Source organism: Canis lupus, chromosome 32 (assembly GCF_011100685.1).
Source record: "Canis lupus familiaris isolate Mischka breed German Shepherd chromosome 32, alternate assembly UU_Cfam_GSD_1.0, whole genome shotgun sequence".
Taxonomy (NCBI): domain Eukaryota; kingdom Metazoa; phylum Chordata; class Mammalia; order Carnivora; family Canidae; genus Canis; species Canis lupus.
In genome coordinates this window covers 24,959,602-24,977,160 of record NC_049253.1, presented here as the reverse complement: position 1 = coordinate 24,977,160, position 17,559 = coordinate 24,959,602, and the positions used below count along the sequence as shown (strand labels likewise).

Sequence of the window (17,559 nt, the reverse complement as noted above, 5' to 3'; positions counted from 1 at the left end):
CTTCCCTGTTGATTTTCTGCTTAGATGATATGTCCATTCATATAAGTGAGGTGTTAAACTCCCCTACTATTATTGTATTACTATCAGCAAGTTCCTTTATGTTTATTATTAGTTGTTTTATATAATTGGGTGCCCTCAAGTTGTGGACATAAATATTTACAGTTGTTTAATCTTCTTGTTGGATAAACTCCTTTATTATATACAGTGCCCTTCTGCATCAATGTTACAGTCTTTGGTTCAAAATCTAGTTAGATATAAGTATGGCTACTCTGGCTTTCTTTTGACATCCATTTGCATGATAAATGGTTTTCTATACCCTCACTTTCAATCAGGTAACTTTAGGTCTAAAATGAGTTTCTTTTATCTTTTTTTTTAAGATTTTATTTATTTATTCATGAGATGGAGAGAGATAGAGAGAGAGGCAGGGACACAGGCAGAAGGAGAAGCAGGCTACATGCAGGAGCCCGGCGTGGGACTTGATTCCGGGTCTCCAGAATCACACCCTGGGCTGAGGCACCGCTAAACCATGAGCCACCCAGGCTGCCCCTAAAATGAGTTTCTTATATAGAACATTGATTAGTCTTATTTTTCAATCCATTCTGACACCATGTATCTTTAGACTGGTGCATTAGTTTATTTACATTCAGAGTGATTATTGATAGATATGAATTTACTGTCATTTTATTCCTTATTATGTCATTGTTTCTGGAGATTTTCTGAGTTCCATTCTGGTCTTTGCAGCTTTTGGTCTTTCTTTACCACTTGGCAGTCCCCTTTAATATTTCTGGTGGGGGATCCCTGGGTGGCTCAGCGGTTTAGTGCCTGCCTTTGGCCCAGGGTGCGATCCTGGAGTCCCGGGATCGAGTCCCACATCAGGCTCCTGGCATGGAGCCTGCTTCTCCTTCCTCCTGTGTCTCTGCCTCTCTCTCTCTCTCTATGTCTATCATAAATAAATAAATAAATAAATAAATAAATAAATAAATCTTTAAAAAAAATAACAATAATAATATTTCTTGTGCTTGGTTTACCAACCAAAAACTAAACTCCTTTAGTTTTTATTTTTCTGGGAAACTCTTTATCTTTCTGTCTATTCCGAATGACAGTCTTGCTGGATACAGTATTCTTGGCTGCATATTTTCCCCATTCAGAACACTGAATATATCATACCACTCTCTTTTTGCTTCCCAAGTTTCTTTAGAGAGATCTGTTGCTAACTTTGTCTTTCCTTATAAGCTAGGGACTTCTTTTGTCTTGCTGCTTTTAAGATTTTTCTTTATCTGTGTATTTTGCAAATTTAACTATGATATATCCTCCTATTGGCCTTATTTTGATAATTTTGATGGGAGATCTCTGTGCCTACTGGATTTGGGTGTCTGTTTCCTTCCCCAGATTAGGAAGCTCTCCAAGAAGAGTGAACAATCTCCCCTCATGTATCCCAGATGTCCTACTGACTATTCCTTCCTGCTTTGTCAAAGATTAAGTGACCCGGTATAGTTGTGGGTTCATTTCTGGGTTTTCTATTCTGTTCCATTGCTCTGTGTGTCTATTTTTGTGCCAGTACCATACTGTCTTGATCACTATAGCTTTCTAATATAACTTGAAGTCTGGAATTGTGATGCCTCCAGCTTTTCTTCTCTTCTTCAGGGTTGCTTTGGCTATTTGAGGTCTTTTGTGGTTCCATACAAATTTTAGGATTGTTTATTGTAACTCTGTGAAAAACGCTGGTGGTATTTTGATTGGGATTATATTAAATGTGGAAATTGCTTTGGATAGTATAGACATTTTAATATTTGTTCCTGTAATCCATGAACATGGAATGTCTCCCCATTTCTTTGTGTTATCTTCAATTTCTTTCAAGTTTTCTATAGTTTTCAAAGTACAGGTCTATTTACCTCTTTGGTTGGGTTTATCCCTAAATATCTTATTTGTTTTGGTGCAATTGTAAATGGGATTGATTCCTTAATTTCTCTTTCTGCTGTTTCATAAAAATAAATTCAAAATGAATTAAAGACCTAAACATAAAATCTAAAAGCATGAATTTTTATTTTTTTATTTTTTTAAGATTTTATTTACTTATTCATAGAGACACAGCTAGAGAGAGAGAGTCAGAGACACAGGCAGAGGGAGAAGCAGGCTCCATGCAGGGAGCCCGATGTGGGACTCGATCCTGGGTCTCCAGGATCACACCCTGGGCTGCAGGCGGCGCTAAACCGCTGCACCACCGGGGCTGCCCAGCATAAAATTTTTAGAACAGAATATAGGCAATAACCTCTTTGACATTCACTGTAGCAACTTCTTTCTAGATATGTCTTCTGAGGTAGGGAAAGAAAAAACAGTAATAATCTCCTAGGAATTTATCAAAATAGAATGCTTCTGCACAGTCAAGGAAGCAATCAATAATACTAAAGGGCAATTGAGAAGATATTTGAAAATGATATCCAATAAAGGGTTAACATATAAAATATAGAAGAAACTTATAAAACTCAACACCCAAAAAATGAAGAATCCAATTAAAACATGGGCAGAAGTCATGAAGAGCCATTTTTCCAAAGAAGATACACAGATGGCCAACAGACACTAAAAAAGATGCTCAACAGCACTCGTAATCAGGGAAATGCAAATCAAAACCATAATGAGATGTCAACTCACACCTGTCTGAATGGCTAAATCAAAACACAAGAAATAACAAGTGTTGGCAAGGATGTGGAGAAAGAGGAACCCTCTTGTCATGTTGGTGGAAATGCTAACTGGTGCAGGCCCTCTGGAAAACAGTATGGAGGTTCCTCAAAACATTAAAAATGGAGCTACCTTACAATGTAGCAATTTCACTACTTGATATTTATCCAAAGAATTATGTTAAGCAAAATAAATCAATCAGAGAAACATAATTATCATACCATCTCATTCATATGTGGAATTTAAGAAACAAAGCAGAGGATAATAGGAGAAGGGAGGGAAAAATAAAACAAGATGAAATCAGAGAGGGAGATAAACCATAAGAGACTCTTAGGAAACAAACTGAGAGTTGCTGGAGGGGATTGGTGGGGGGATGGGATAATTGGGTGATGGGCATTAAGGAGAGAATGTGATGTAATTAGCGCTGGGTATTATGTAAGACTGATGAATCGCTGAACTTTACCTCTAAAACTAATAATATACTATACATTAATTAACTGAATCTAAATTTTAAAAAAGGAACAAAAAATACTAATTCAAAGGGATACATGCTCCCTGATGTTTACAGCAGCATTATATATAAAAGCCAAACTATGTAAACAGCTCAAATGTGTCCACTGACTGATAAATGGATAAGGAAGATAGATATACACACACATATATACATATACATATACATATACACACAATGGAATATTACTCTGCTGTAGAAAAGAATGAAATCTTGCCATTTGCAATGACATGAATGGAGCTAAAGTGTGTTATGCTAAGCAAAATAAGTCATTCAGGGAAAGACAAATACCATATGATATCACTCATGTGTGGAATTTAAGAAACAAATCAAAGAGGTAAAGAGAGAGAGAGAAGCAAATCAAGAAATAGACTCTTTACTATAGAGAACAAACTGATGGTTGCCAGAGGGTGGGCTGGAGGGGAATGGGTTAAATAGGTGATGGGATTTAAGAAGTGATGAGCACTGGGTATTGTATGGAAGTGTGGAATCCCTATATTGTACACCTGAAACTAATATTACATTCCAGATTAATTAACTGGAACTTAAGTAAAAACCTTATAAAAACTTTAAAAAACCCTTCAAATTATAGTGAAAAGATAAAGACTTGGACAATCTCATTAAAAAATAAATAAATAAAAAAAATAAAAAAGCTAAGGTAAATTGGTACACTAAAAACCCCAAAAAACTAAAAAACAGAAAAACCACTATACATCCCCTCCATAAAATGAATGCCTTTTTGCTTACACAATAAATATTTACGAGTACAAATTTTCAAGATGTTATCTAACCCTAAATTATAACTTTCTATGAAGAATTAAATCACTCTTTGATATTCGCCATAATAAATACACTCAAAATCAACCTAAACAATATAAATTTCTGTAAGCATTTATTTATAGCAACTTCTGTCTTCAGAACATGTTCCCAGCTTTCAAAGATATTAATGACATGGGCCCCCAGAAGACAGAAAAATTACAAATATTTTGTTTCAAGAAAGAAATTAATGTGATGGTGAGACTGATATTTGAAAATTATGATTAAACATATTGAGAAAGTGTAAATGGTGGTACAAAGCAATTAAGTAATATCTCTAACATTCTGTTCAGGGGGCAACATTAGTTACTGACTGTATTATCAGAACATAACACATTTACAGCAATACCAGTGCACTGTTTATGATGAAATCTATACTGTGACTGATACTGTCCAACAATTTTAGAAATTGAAATGATTTTTAAATGTACATTTATTTGGTGTAACAAAGATAATTTGTTTTGTTGCTATGATCAGGGTATGTTTTCTTTTTTCTTTTGTGTTTTTTGCTAATGCGCCTTACTTTAGTGATTACCTTAAGTACTTTACAATATGCTGCCTTGTTAAGCATTTTTAATTAACTGTCCAAAAACCTTGCTAAAATAATATATTAACAGCTCAAGTCATTAGAAATTAATATATCCAATGTCTCTGTAATACCTGCAATACCTTAACAAGCGCTCCTGGGCAGTTCATTGAAAATTAATTAAGTCTTGCCAAAGTAATGCAAAAAAGTCAACTAGAAGACTAATTGAAATCACTGTAACTTTTTACGTAAATATACATATGATTGGACAAGAAGAACATCTTGTAAATTTGATTAATTATCGGATCAATGATTCTTAACATTTATATTTGAGATATCAAATAAGACATCACTGGTAGTTATTATGCCTTAATACTAGTTTTCTGAGTACTTAAAATGCTATTTCTTGATATATTTCTCAGTTAACTTTGTTTAGACATTCAAAAATTCTATTATATCATTATTTAAAAGTTTGAATTAAGAGGAATTCTTTTACAGTGACCTAACATTTCTCCCTTTTCTGTAATTGTCCTTCTTATACCCCCATAGATATCATAATATATTCTCACCTTCCTTTGTTCCATTCAAAATATATATGCCTACACCATATGGTCACATTTTCTGTAAGATGGATATTATATCCTCTGACACAAGCACTTAGAAAAGTTTAGTGAATGCACTTGTTATAACAATGAAATTTAAGTGGATCTCTCCTTCAGATAACCTTTACAAATTAATACTAAAATTGTTGATGGAACAACTAACAGGACTATAAGAGAGATGTTTCAAATAAGGGAGCTCCTCAATAATTTAAAAAACAACTTTATTAAATCTATCCCTATGTGACAAGCACTAGGCCAGGTACTTTAGGAGAAAAAATTTATTTAATCTTTATGTAACTCCTATGGGGCTTATCCTCCTCTAACTATTTTAAAATATGAATAATTGATAGATAATTGATAGGTACCGAAATTCAGCCTCCAAGAAGTTAATTAAGTTACTCAGGGTCACTTGACTAGTAAGTGATAGATTTGGGATTTGAACCAATATAGTCAGAGCATAAAGATAAAGGACTTAACCACTATGCATAATTCCTCAAAACTAGACTGAATGTCACTTCTTCTGCTTAAGTATAATGACAGCCCTGCTTCTGTGGTGCCCAAGAAACCACCAAGGAGCCGACACCGATGCAAACACACAAGGGTTTATTTACAAGCTCGAGCTTGGGTCCAAGTATACCTGACACAGCGGAGCAGGGACTTGGACCCCGAGGTGGGTTTCAGCTTAGTTTTAAGGACTGGTCTAGGGGACCTCCAGAAGGGGTGGAGCAATTCCTCAAGTTCTGTTTACATTTTGATATGGGGCCTTCAAGGGCGTTGAGCTCTGTTCTTATTCTAATAGGGGCTTCTAGGATAAATATCAGGTTTTCTAGGATGTTAAGCTGTAAGCTGTTTTCTTCCTGTAACTGAAGTAAGGTAAAGTTCAGCTCTTATTCACAGGGGCCTGGGATGGTTGTACTTGTGATAATGCTGAACTTAAAGTGGAATGGCCTTAATTTTCTCTGCCTCCACACTTCCTGATGGCTAACAGACTGATAGACATCAAGCAGCAGTTTAAAAATTAATAATATATTTAATAATAATAATGGTGACATCAAGCCTCAGTTTAATATGACTATCTGTGGACAGCATTTCAAATTTTGTCTCTATAGGTTCTTCTTTTCTTTCCAATAATTGTCCACATTAAGTTAAAGAATATTTTTTAAACTAAACTGGAAATGAACCAATAAAAAAGCTTGGGACTAGAAACTCTTTGCAAGTTGATAGGAAAATTTATTTAGAAACAGTAGAGACACAAAGAGTGAGATCAGCTAGGCCACTTGTGCCTGTATTCACCAATTTATTCACTGCCAGAAGGTTATTTTGATATCATGCCAACCTGTCATTAAACACATATACTACATAGCGTTTTTCTTCAAAGGAACGTCTGAATACATTTGGTATTTTAAATGCCAGGAGTTCACCTTTCATATTTCCCCATAAAACTTTCACAATGAGTGCTTAACATACTTCTTTGTTGCTATTTTTATACTCTAGAAGAAGGGACTATTTTGAAAATAAACTATTGACATGAATTATGATACTAGAATTTATGTAAATTTATCTTTATTTATATATCTATACAAAATTATGAATTGCCATATGCCTAGCACTTTGTTAAATACCAGGAGAAAAAAGATTGTCACAAAAAATATACAATTAATACAAAAATGTGTGTAATAATGATAAATTAATTACAGTTTTGATGTTTGTCAGGGTTAAGTAGAATAAAATTCTACTCCAGGTAGTTTAAGAAAGAGGGAATTTGTTTAAGGATTTTAAATATATTAATTAGGTATATTGTAGGATATTAAGAGGCTTAGGAAATCAGTGGGAGGGCTGAAGAAGGAACTGCTAGGTTGAGTTTCAAGAACAACTATTCCAATCACTCCAGGGAACCAGTATACCAATGAAGTTTCTTTTAAGGCCATAAGCTTATAAACCCTAGAACATTTACATTGTCACAATGGGGAACTGGCAAAATCAAAATCTTCCATGGTTAGGAACTCACACACTCACACATCTATAGACATTCAGGACAACAGCACGATGAAAAAAAAAAAAAAGTATAGTTTTTGTTGTTGTCTCTGGAACCACATTGTATCTACTACGACCTACACCAGCATCTTTCTGCTTTCATGGTGCCAGTTACTGAACTATGGCACAAATGTTGATGTGTTGCCTAAAACAGCAAATGCCTTAATATCCATGTTTGCCAGGTAAAATAGCAGAAGAAGCTGCCATATGGCCTTCACTGCACTTCTGCCTTCCGCTCTCTTATGTATGCATGTGATCGGCCAAATCTAAATCACATCTAGAAACCAAGTGAATTTGGAAACGTAGTTTTTATTTTTCCAGCCTCTGTATTCCACGAAGGCAAACTAGGGAAGGGTGGAGTAGATGTTGAATGGATAACATAGGACATACAATCTGTGTCACTAAAAATGAATTATATGTAATAATGATTTTATCAGTGCTGATATCTCTCAAAATGATATTCCTCATCTACTTTGTTTTCCAAAGCTCCTGGCCTTTGCTTCTGCATTCAGAGTGTTTATCTGTATTAGAGTATACTAGAATGCTGTAAAGAAACAAACTATCAAGTTAAAAGTGACTTAAATAATGTAGATAAGTATTACCTCACAGATAAAGAAGCTCAGAGCCAGAGCAATTTCAAAGTTGATGAGGTAGTTTAAACTTGTTTCAAATTCAAATTCAAGAATTTCAAGCAGTTGATGAAGCTCTTCCTACTTTATGTTCTGGCATCTCAAGGTATTCCCTTTGCGTCTCAGACTCGCCCCACACAGCCCAAAGATCTAAGATGCCCCTGGACACAGCTTGTTGCCAAGGCAGAAGCTGGCCTCAGCTTCTTCTCACATGACTCTTTATTCGAGGTAAAGGTCTTCGTGGGAAACCCAGCAGCTGGCATGTACTAGAGCGCAGGGAAACGCCAGGGCGCTCAGGGAAATACTTGGCAAGCTACTGCATTTTCTTGCAGAAAAGAAAGTAGGAAGGGCTTAGAAGTTCTGTGCACGTATCTCCAAATCCACCGGTAAGGGAACTAGAATGCTTGGAAATATAACAATTAAGATTACAATGGGGAGTCCTATTATTGTTGGGGTAGTGAAAGAGGCGAATAGATTTTTGTTCATTTGTTTCTCAAGGTGTAGAATATTTTGATAGTTTAATTGATCAGGTCAGAATTATCTTTCTTCCACACCACACCTACTCCCTTCCTTTTTTTTTTTTTTCCCCTTCCTTTAACAATTGTATCCTTGAAGGATATGCTCCTCCTCTATTCAGTTTCCTAAGTCATTTATTCCTCTGTTTCACTACCCAAATTCAGCCGGTCACCAAGTTCTATTTCCATTCTTAATACATCTGAAATTCATTCCCTTCTTTTTATTTTCAATGCTTCAGCTATAGGTTGGAAACTCATTGCTACATCACTACAACAGTCAGGTCAGTCCCCACAACCCCAGTTCTACTCAATGCCAGAATGATTTTATGGTATACAAATTTCATTATATTATTCCGCTACTTTAAGTTGTCACTGTCTCCCAATAGTTTTTAGCATAAAGTAAAGACCAATATGTTAGCGCACAATCCTTTATCTTGCTATTGCTACCTCTAGGCCTTCTTAACTTGCTCTTTTACCAAATGCAATCCAAACTCCAACTATATCAGGTTTTATAATGACACCTATGTTTTTTACCTGTATGATTCTGAGCATATTAATCACTCTTTATAAAATCTCTCTTCTCAACTATCTTTCTTCCCTAATGTTACTTGTCATTTAAGGCTAAGCTGTGCTCCTTAAGAATTATTTCCTGACCTACAAATATAAATTAGGCATCATGTTTTCCAACTTCATCTTAGGTATACATAAGTCATAATTTATCCCTATAATTCTTATCTTCAATATCATTGAGTAACCTTTTTGGGAATTAGATTGGCACCTTTTCTCATTCATGAATCACTAGTGAATTAAATTAAAAACTAGTTGTTGAGTGGCTACTGTATGACATAAAATATATGAGATGAAAAGATTTAGAAGGTAAAGTGTGACTCCCATTGTCAATGACTTAAACATTACATTATGGAATTGAACAGGCACTTTCTTCCAGTGATAGCCCTAATCAAAGCTTGTAATTATATATTTATTACCTTCAACAGACTGAAAATTAATATTCACAGAGAATATGTCCCCTTTGCTCACCATTGCATACCCATTATCCACATAATGCCTAGTCCATAGTAAGCTCTGATTTTTTTAAAAAAATAAAACAGCTTTATTGAGATATAATTGGCATAAAATAAGCTGTGTATTTAAAATGTACCATTTGATAACTTTTGATATGTGTATAAGCCTATGAAATCATTATTACAATTAAAATAATGAACATATCTATCACCCAAAAAGTTTTCTTATGACACTTTGTTATCCTTTCTTCCCAGCTCCACCCAGACCATTTCAATTTCTAGCAACTACAGATTTGTGTTCTTCCAGTATAAATTAACTTGCAGTTTCTAGAATTTTAATGAATATAATCATATAGCATGGGTTCTTTATATCTACTTTACTATACTTGGCATAATTATTTTGAGACAGTTCATTCCTTTTTATAATAGAACATGATTCTATTTCTAAATTTGCTGCAATTGTTTATCCATTCTCATATTGATGGATTTAGGCTATTTTCTGCTTTATTTATTACAAATAAAACTTCTTTGAAATTTATATATAAGTATTAGGATAGACACATGCTTTCTTTCTCCCAGATAACAAACTTGGAAATATCAGTTATTTGTAGGCATATGTTTACCTTTTTAAGAAACCATCAAACTATTTCCAAAGCAGCTGTACTACTTTGTATTTCCACCAACAATGTATGAGAATTTAGTCCTTCCATATCCCTTCCAACATTTAACATGTTCAAACTTTTAATTTTAGATATTATTCAAGGCAGGTAGTGGAGCTCTCATGGTATTGCTTTGTATTTTTCTAACTGTTAATGTTGAGTATCTTTTCATGTGCTTCTTTGCCATTAGTATATCCTTTCTAAAGAATTGCCTATTTAAGCCTTTTGTCCACTTTTGTATTGGATGATTATTTTCTTACTGTTGCATATAAAAGGTTTTTTAAAATATGTTTTGGATATAAGTCCTTTGTTGGGTAAAGGATTTGCAAATGTTTTTATTCTAAGCTCTGAATTTTTTAATAAGATCAAAATATATGAGAACATTTAAACAAATTTTCTTTTTCCCAAGTGGATGCCCACTTTTCAACATACTGGAGTAATAGGAACTAGATTAATCTTCCTACAGGAAATAGTAATTAAAAAAAGAGAAAAATAAGAAAAAAAGAGAAAAAAGAAAAAAGGAAAGAAAAAAAAAGGAAAAGAAATAGGAAAATAAATAATGGGGAAACAGTTTCAACAACACCCTAGTAAATTCCTTGAATGGCATTCCAGGTTGTAAAATAAAAAAGATAAACCCTATCTTTATCCCAGATTACTGCAGTGAGAGAGTTTCTATGCCACAGTCCAGAAAAGGAGAAGCAGGTGGAGACCCACAGACTCCATGAGTTCTGGAGACAGGTATGATGGTCCAGAGCAAACAAAGCAACTAGAATTTAGAAGACAGAACTGTACAGGAGAAAACTACAAACTCTGGAGATTTGCAGAAGCTCCCCATTACATATTTTGCTGAGGTTATCAGCATTTGCATTTGAGGAAGTAATCAAAACCAGAAATAAAAACAAACAAGCAAAATGAGCAGTGTCTAGTGCTCACATAGAGCTGAAGAGCTTCATAACTGGGTGGAGGATCTAGAAGTTTCCTATCTCTATAATGGGGATAATTTGTCCTAGATGGAACATTTCTCCTGTCCCATTTAAAATATCTTAGAAACAAAACCAGAAATGATCAAATTGTTTCTAACTTAACTGCATCTCAAAACAAAATTCAGGAGTATTTAAAGGAACACAAATATATGCAACAAGATAAAATACAGAATATCTGACATGCAATTAAAAATACCAGCCGTGTAAAAATGCAAGAAATGTAATATATAAGTAGGAGAAAAGTCAATCAATTGAAACAAACCCAAAAGTCATATAGTGTTAGAATTAGAAGAAAATGAGGGACACCTATCCAGCTCAGTTGATAGAGCACATGACTCTTAGTCTCAGGCTTTTTTTTTTTATACTGGTAAATATTTTTTTATATAAATTTATTTTTTATTGGTGTTCAATTTGCCAACATATAGAATAACACCCAGTGTTCATCCCATCAAGTGCCCCCCTCAGTGCCCGTCACCGAGTCACCCCCACCCCCACCCACCTCCCCTTCCACCACCCCTAGTTCTTTTCCCAGAGTTAGGAGTCTCTCATGTTCTGTCTCCCTTTCTGATATTTCCCACTCACTTTTTCTCCTTTCCCCTTTATTCCCATATTAACCATATTCCTTCAAAAAGTTAGCAATGAAATCTTTATTGTTTGAGATGAAAAATATATGAGATGGGACCCATATTAACAATATTCCTTCAAAAAGTTAGCAATGAAATCTTTATTGTTTGAGATGAAAAATATACAAGATGGGATTAACAGTAAATTAGATATTGAAAAAGATTAGTTGATGAATGCAGCAATCAAAAATATCTGAAAATGAGGGGAAGATATTTTAAAAATAATGAACAGAATAATTCAGTGGGAATTAGTAGGAAAACTTCAAGTACTCTAATATTATTTGAAGGTCAAATTCCCAAAGGAGAGACAAAAGAATAAAAAAAAATATTTGAAGCAATTATGATCAAATATGTTATATATGTGAAGAAACCTATAAACCTACACATGCAAGAAGCCCAATATATTCCAAGTACAAAAAGCACAAAGAAAACTATCATGCATTTTACCCAAATTCCTCAAAACCAATATTAAGGAAAAATCTTTGAAGAATTCTGTAGAACAAAAAATATTATGAATAAAAAGGATAAAGCTAAGGATGTCTTCACATTTATCATTGGAAACAATACGAATGAGAAGAAAGTATGCAACATCTTTAAAGTATTAATAGAATCTATCAGCCTAGAATTCTATGTCCAGCAATAGTCTTTAAACATAACATCAAATTACAGATTTTAAAAGACATACAAATGATGAAAAAATCATCACCAAATATACAGTACAAGAAGTTTTTTGGGTAAAAAGTTAAATGATTCACACATATAAAATCGGATCTACAGAAACAAAATAGTTAATTGAATAATTGCCTAAATTCAAAAGCCCTGGTTCTTTTATTGGTTACTCTCATGTCATATATCCTCATTCAGTATCTTAATATAAAAATAAAGCATCAGTGATGACTTGTCTTGTACCTCCTGTGACCCTCCCCAAGATTCACATTATCAGGGAATGAGAAGGGAGTATTTCTTATAAGATGCAGTTCTATGATAAATGTTAACAGACATATATTCACATTGTGTAGACAACAGGACTTAAAAGTTTCTTTGTTTTCCTGGCCCCTCCTGTTTGGAATTTACAACTATGGAAATTTCTCAGATAGAGGCTCTATTCTTCATTCTTTAAACTTAATTCTTTTTGCTTTGAAAACTATATCTTCTAATATCACATCAGCTGTCATTTCTTTGTCATTAACCAGCAAATCTGGAATCCTAAATACTCGGTTCATGATGCCACTCCCAGGAGTCATCTCCACTTCACTGGCTCATTCTAGGCTCCTTCATTAAAGGGTTGCCAGCAACTTGGCATTTCTATTTAAACTTAATTTCCTGAATCACCATACTTTTTATATCTCATGTCTTGCACCACTTTTTCATCTGATTTTTGTTTACTGTACTCACTGTACATTCCAACCTTAAATCTTCCTTTCATTTGAGAACTCTACATGTTTTCTAGTATCTCATAGTGTAATTTTGGCTTACTAACCTTATGAACAGTTTTGAAGAGGGTCACTCCTGATTTATCTGGTACCCTATTTTCTCTATATTGCCCCAATGGACAGTTCTTGAATTTATACATCTTTGTTTCACTAATCAATCCAGATGTTTTGCTTAATCTCTACCTTTTGTTTGTTTTATGACACTATAGGCTAGAAACTTGAAGCCATCATTGTTTCCAGCTTTCCTTTTGCTCTGTATTAAGCCAAAACCTAAACTCTATTTTTTCTTCTCAATATCTCTGCATTTATTCTCTAAAATACTCTTCTTACCTAATACCTGTTATAATCAACAGCTTTTTTCTGCCTACAGGGCCAACTCATCAATCCCTATTACAAAAATATTGCTTTATTAATATTGATTAAAAAATCAATATGTCATGTTAAATCCTGCCGAAGAACGTACATATGACTCTCTAACTTTAATTGTATCAAAACTAAATTTTGTCAGATTCCTCAAAAAGTTTCTTCATATTTTATTTATTTTTTAAAGCTTTTATTTACTTATTTATGAGAGAGACAGAGAGAAGCAGACATAGACAGAGGGAGAAGCAGGCTCCATGCAGTGAGCCTGATGTGGGACTCAATCTCAGGAATCCAGGATCATGCCCTGAGCCAAAGGCAGATGCTCAACTGCTGAGCCACCCAGGCATCCCAAGGTTCTTCTTGATTTAATGCCAAGTTATTTACATAATTGTATTCTACCTCTAATTCCATCTACCCCATTACAATAAGTTTAGGTCCTCACTATTGTCTCCCTACCATACATTATCTCTATACATTCATAGATAGTGTAGATATGTTTATTTTGCCTCCATGTGTTTACTCTCTGCCTAAGTCACATGTGTCTTTCAAGGTCTACATCATATTCAACTTTCTACTTCAAGCATTGTGTGAATAAATCCATTAGCTGATATTGCTTGGTCATGCTAGTTGTTCAATCAACCATTATTTTGTTCCTGGAGAAATTAAATTTCCTTCTTCCAATTTTTAAAAATTTTCTTTCTTACATGGAGCATTTTATAGTTATTATTCTGTTCTCTAATTATGCATATATAATATTTAATACTTTATTCTTACAGTATAAAATGATACATTAGCCATTTAATTGGAATTTTTATAGATATCTAATGTCTACATACTGAGATGTATATCATTTGACAACATGAGTACTGTAACTTTCAAGACTTTTATCTATGTTACCTCATATAGGATTTTAACTTCCATAAATAAAAGGGTTAATTTCAGCTAGTGACCCACTACCCATTCCCTTTCTACATAAGAGACATCTGGATGATCTTAACCAGACTCTCCTGAAAATATGCTAATATCATTTGTGAGCAAAAGGATATGGAGGCTCCTATCTAAAAATGCTTTTTAGCAAGATACATCAGCTGTGTCAAGAGTATTATTATAAATAAATCTATATTTATGGATTTATGTCACATGGATGGCTGGAAAATAGAAAAGATAAGATATTCTTCTATATGTATAACTATAAATTAGAGACACAGGAGTCATCAAAACAAAATGGCTTCCTTTGTAAACGATGTTCCTATATACACTGTACAGAACTTGTCTATATGAACCCCCAAAGAACCTGTAATATAGAAAAAAATGTACATTTTTGAAAGTAGTATTTGATGGGATCTTTCAGAAGAAAATGCTAAACTGTATGTAATTGGTTCTATCTTGTACTCTTGAAATAATTATTAAAGTTTGATGTCGAATAACATGCAGTTGCATAAATCAGCTTGACAGTTCAATCCTTTGTTTTACTACAATTTCACTGTGCTTAGTGTGGTTTTAATGTATAGAATATATTCCACTTTTCATCATTTCATACATAATCGACATACATATATGTACAAACATGCCACAATTTAACCTATAATATAAAAGTATATAATAAAAAAAACATTTTATATATCTGGCATGTAAGTTATAGCACTATCTTCAAACTGAGTGATGTTTTGTATCCTGATATAACATTTATGATGCTAACACATTTAGTGTGATTAAAATTTTATAAATACAGAAATTTCTAACCTTAAAATTATTTCTAACATATGTAATTTATATTTAGAATATCAGTAGTCTAACCTAAGTATTTTTCTATGGTACTTTGTTTTAGTGTACAAGAATTATAGTCTCTCTTTTTTATTCCCATTTCCTTTTAATAGAAAGTCCCAATACCTGGCATTCTAGGAATTTTCTATCATTTTGGTTCAGTGCTATTCTGGATTCAGATAGAATGGTGTGAAGTTTGATGCTGTTTGAAGAAGCTGGGGTTCATCTTGTGTAATGCTTTGAAAATGAGAAGAAAGGCTTTCTTATATTTGGAAGTGTCCTGGCAATGAGCAAAGGCTAAAGAAAACTACTGCAGAAGGCTGTTTGTTCAATTCAAAAAGCAGTCTGCTACTTTATGGGCCATTTTTATTCTTTGACTGGCTTCCCTGGAGAGATTCAAATAAAGAGGTTTGAAATATACCAGGTTGAAAGGCTGAATATGTCAAGAGTATGGATCACTGAAGCAAGATCTTCATCTTGCAGCTTAATTTTCTGGCTAGAACACTTTACAAACGAGATCGGGCACATTCAGGGTGGTATGGCCATAGACTAGAGCACTTTACAAATGAACAGAGACATTCATGGTTACTGCTGATGCCTCAGACTCCAGGAACAACAATGACTCTCCAAGGGGTTCAAAATATTTCACCATGTTGAACATCAATGGGGAAGCCTCTTTTTAGCAGAACAGATGCTACAAACCTTACCAAATTTCCAAATTCCTTCTTTCAATAATATATACTTTTTTACACTCTACCACAGGAGTCAAGGCAAGCAAATTGTAAACAGATTTTGTTTATCATTGCATGCAACAGGGAAACCAGCAGTTTTATTGCACAGTATGTATTAAAAATAGGCAATATTGAGCTGTGCATCCTTTTGAATAATTCTACTTTATTCTTTTTATGCCATTAATCTTCCTGTGGTCTCTTAAGCAGAAAATACAAGTGCTAAACTCTGTGGTACTTCACATTTGAGGTGATTCAGTGTGTCCTACAGTTAGTTATGTAAAGATCTGAAATGCTTTTTATGCAAAATTTATTGATTGACAATAAATGTACTTTCCAACTCTACCAGAAAGAACCTGGAATGAGATACGGAATTTGAAGTTCAGCACAGGAAATTCAAAGCTTTGGATTCAAAGGAGTGTTTTCATCTTTCCTTCCACTAAAAATTAATTACTCTGAAGATGTGTGACCTGGGTAGTTTACAATGGTAAGATGGAAGAAGACATTCCCCAAACCATGTACCAGAATGATGTTCTTCTTACAAAGAAAGCAATTACTAAAAAAGAAGAAAGAAAGAAAGAAAGAAAGAAAGAAAGAAAGAAAGAAAGAAAGAAAGAAAGAAAGAGAATATAAGGGAAGGGAGAAGAAATGTGTGGGAAATATCAGAAAGGGAGACAGAACCTAAAGACTGCTAACTCTGGGAAACGAACTAGGGGTGGTAGAAGGGGAGGAGGGTGGGGGTGGGAGTGAATGGGTGACGGGCACTGGGGGTTATTCTGTATGTTAGTAAATTGAACACCAATAAAAAATAAATTAAAAAAAAAAGAAATTGGAAAGCAGAAAAAAAAAAGAAAGAAAGAAATTACTAAGCTTTCTCATGCAAATTCCCTTTGAATTTTAGAAATTAAGTTTAATTAAATCCATAGAAAAATAACCCATTGGCAAAAACATGAGAAAGGAAGTTAACCCAGGGGAAATATCACACAAAATACTGATAGTATTGTCACAAAATACCACACAAGAGCCAGAAGAGTGAGTCATCTAAAGAAATGAACATGAGGACATAGTGAGCTCTTTGGAGAGCTCAGATATAAAAAAGACTTGGGCAAATGTTAGAGGAATGAAGCAAAATAAAAGGTGAATTATAAAATATTAAACAATGTCTAATAATGATGTCAGAAGACTAAAGGTAAAATAAAATATGATTATAGAAAGATAGAAAATGGTTAAAAGGCAAAGCATAAATAACTACTTAGTCTGCTAATTTGGGATCAATGGTAAACTTTTTATGAGGACACAGGGAGAATTAGACAACTCATATTTTTCTATTTTATGAATTATCGTTTGTTCTATTCATTTATATATATTATTTTTATTGTGCACAAACTATATGCTAGAGAAAATATAGGGTTCTATCTGAGTAGGATAGTGTTCAACCAAAATGAAAATAAACATGAATAAAACAACTGAAATTTATCTGTGATGACCAGTAATAGGGCCCTTAATTTCACAAGATCATCATCTATTATTCTCCTATTATTTACACCGATATTTCATGTTACCATTTGCCTTGAACTGTGCCAAATTACCCATAAATTATGCATGAAATGTGTCACCTCACACCTAACTTTCATTTCAAACTGTTATCCCAAATTTACAAATGAGGGAAGCTGAG

At 33.8% G+C, this 17,559-nt stretch overlaps 1 long non-coding RNA gene across 1 annotated transcript in view; it reads right to left on the bottom strand.

Annotated features, from left to right (window-relative positions):
* The window catches only part of LOC119867153, a 168,528-nt gene that overhangs the window by 83,413 nt on the left and 67,556 nt on the right, over positions 1–17,559 (bottom strand). The gene's annotated exons all lie outside the window — the stretch shown is intronic.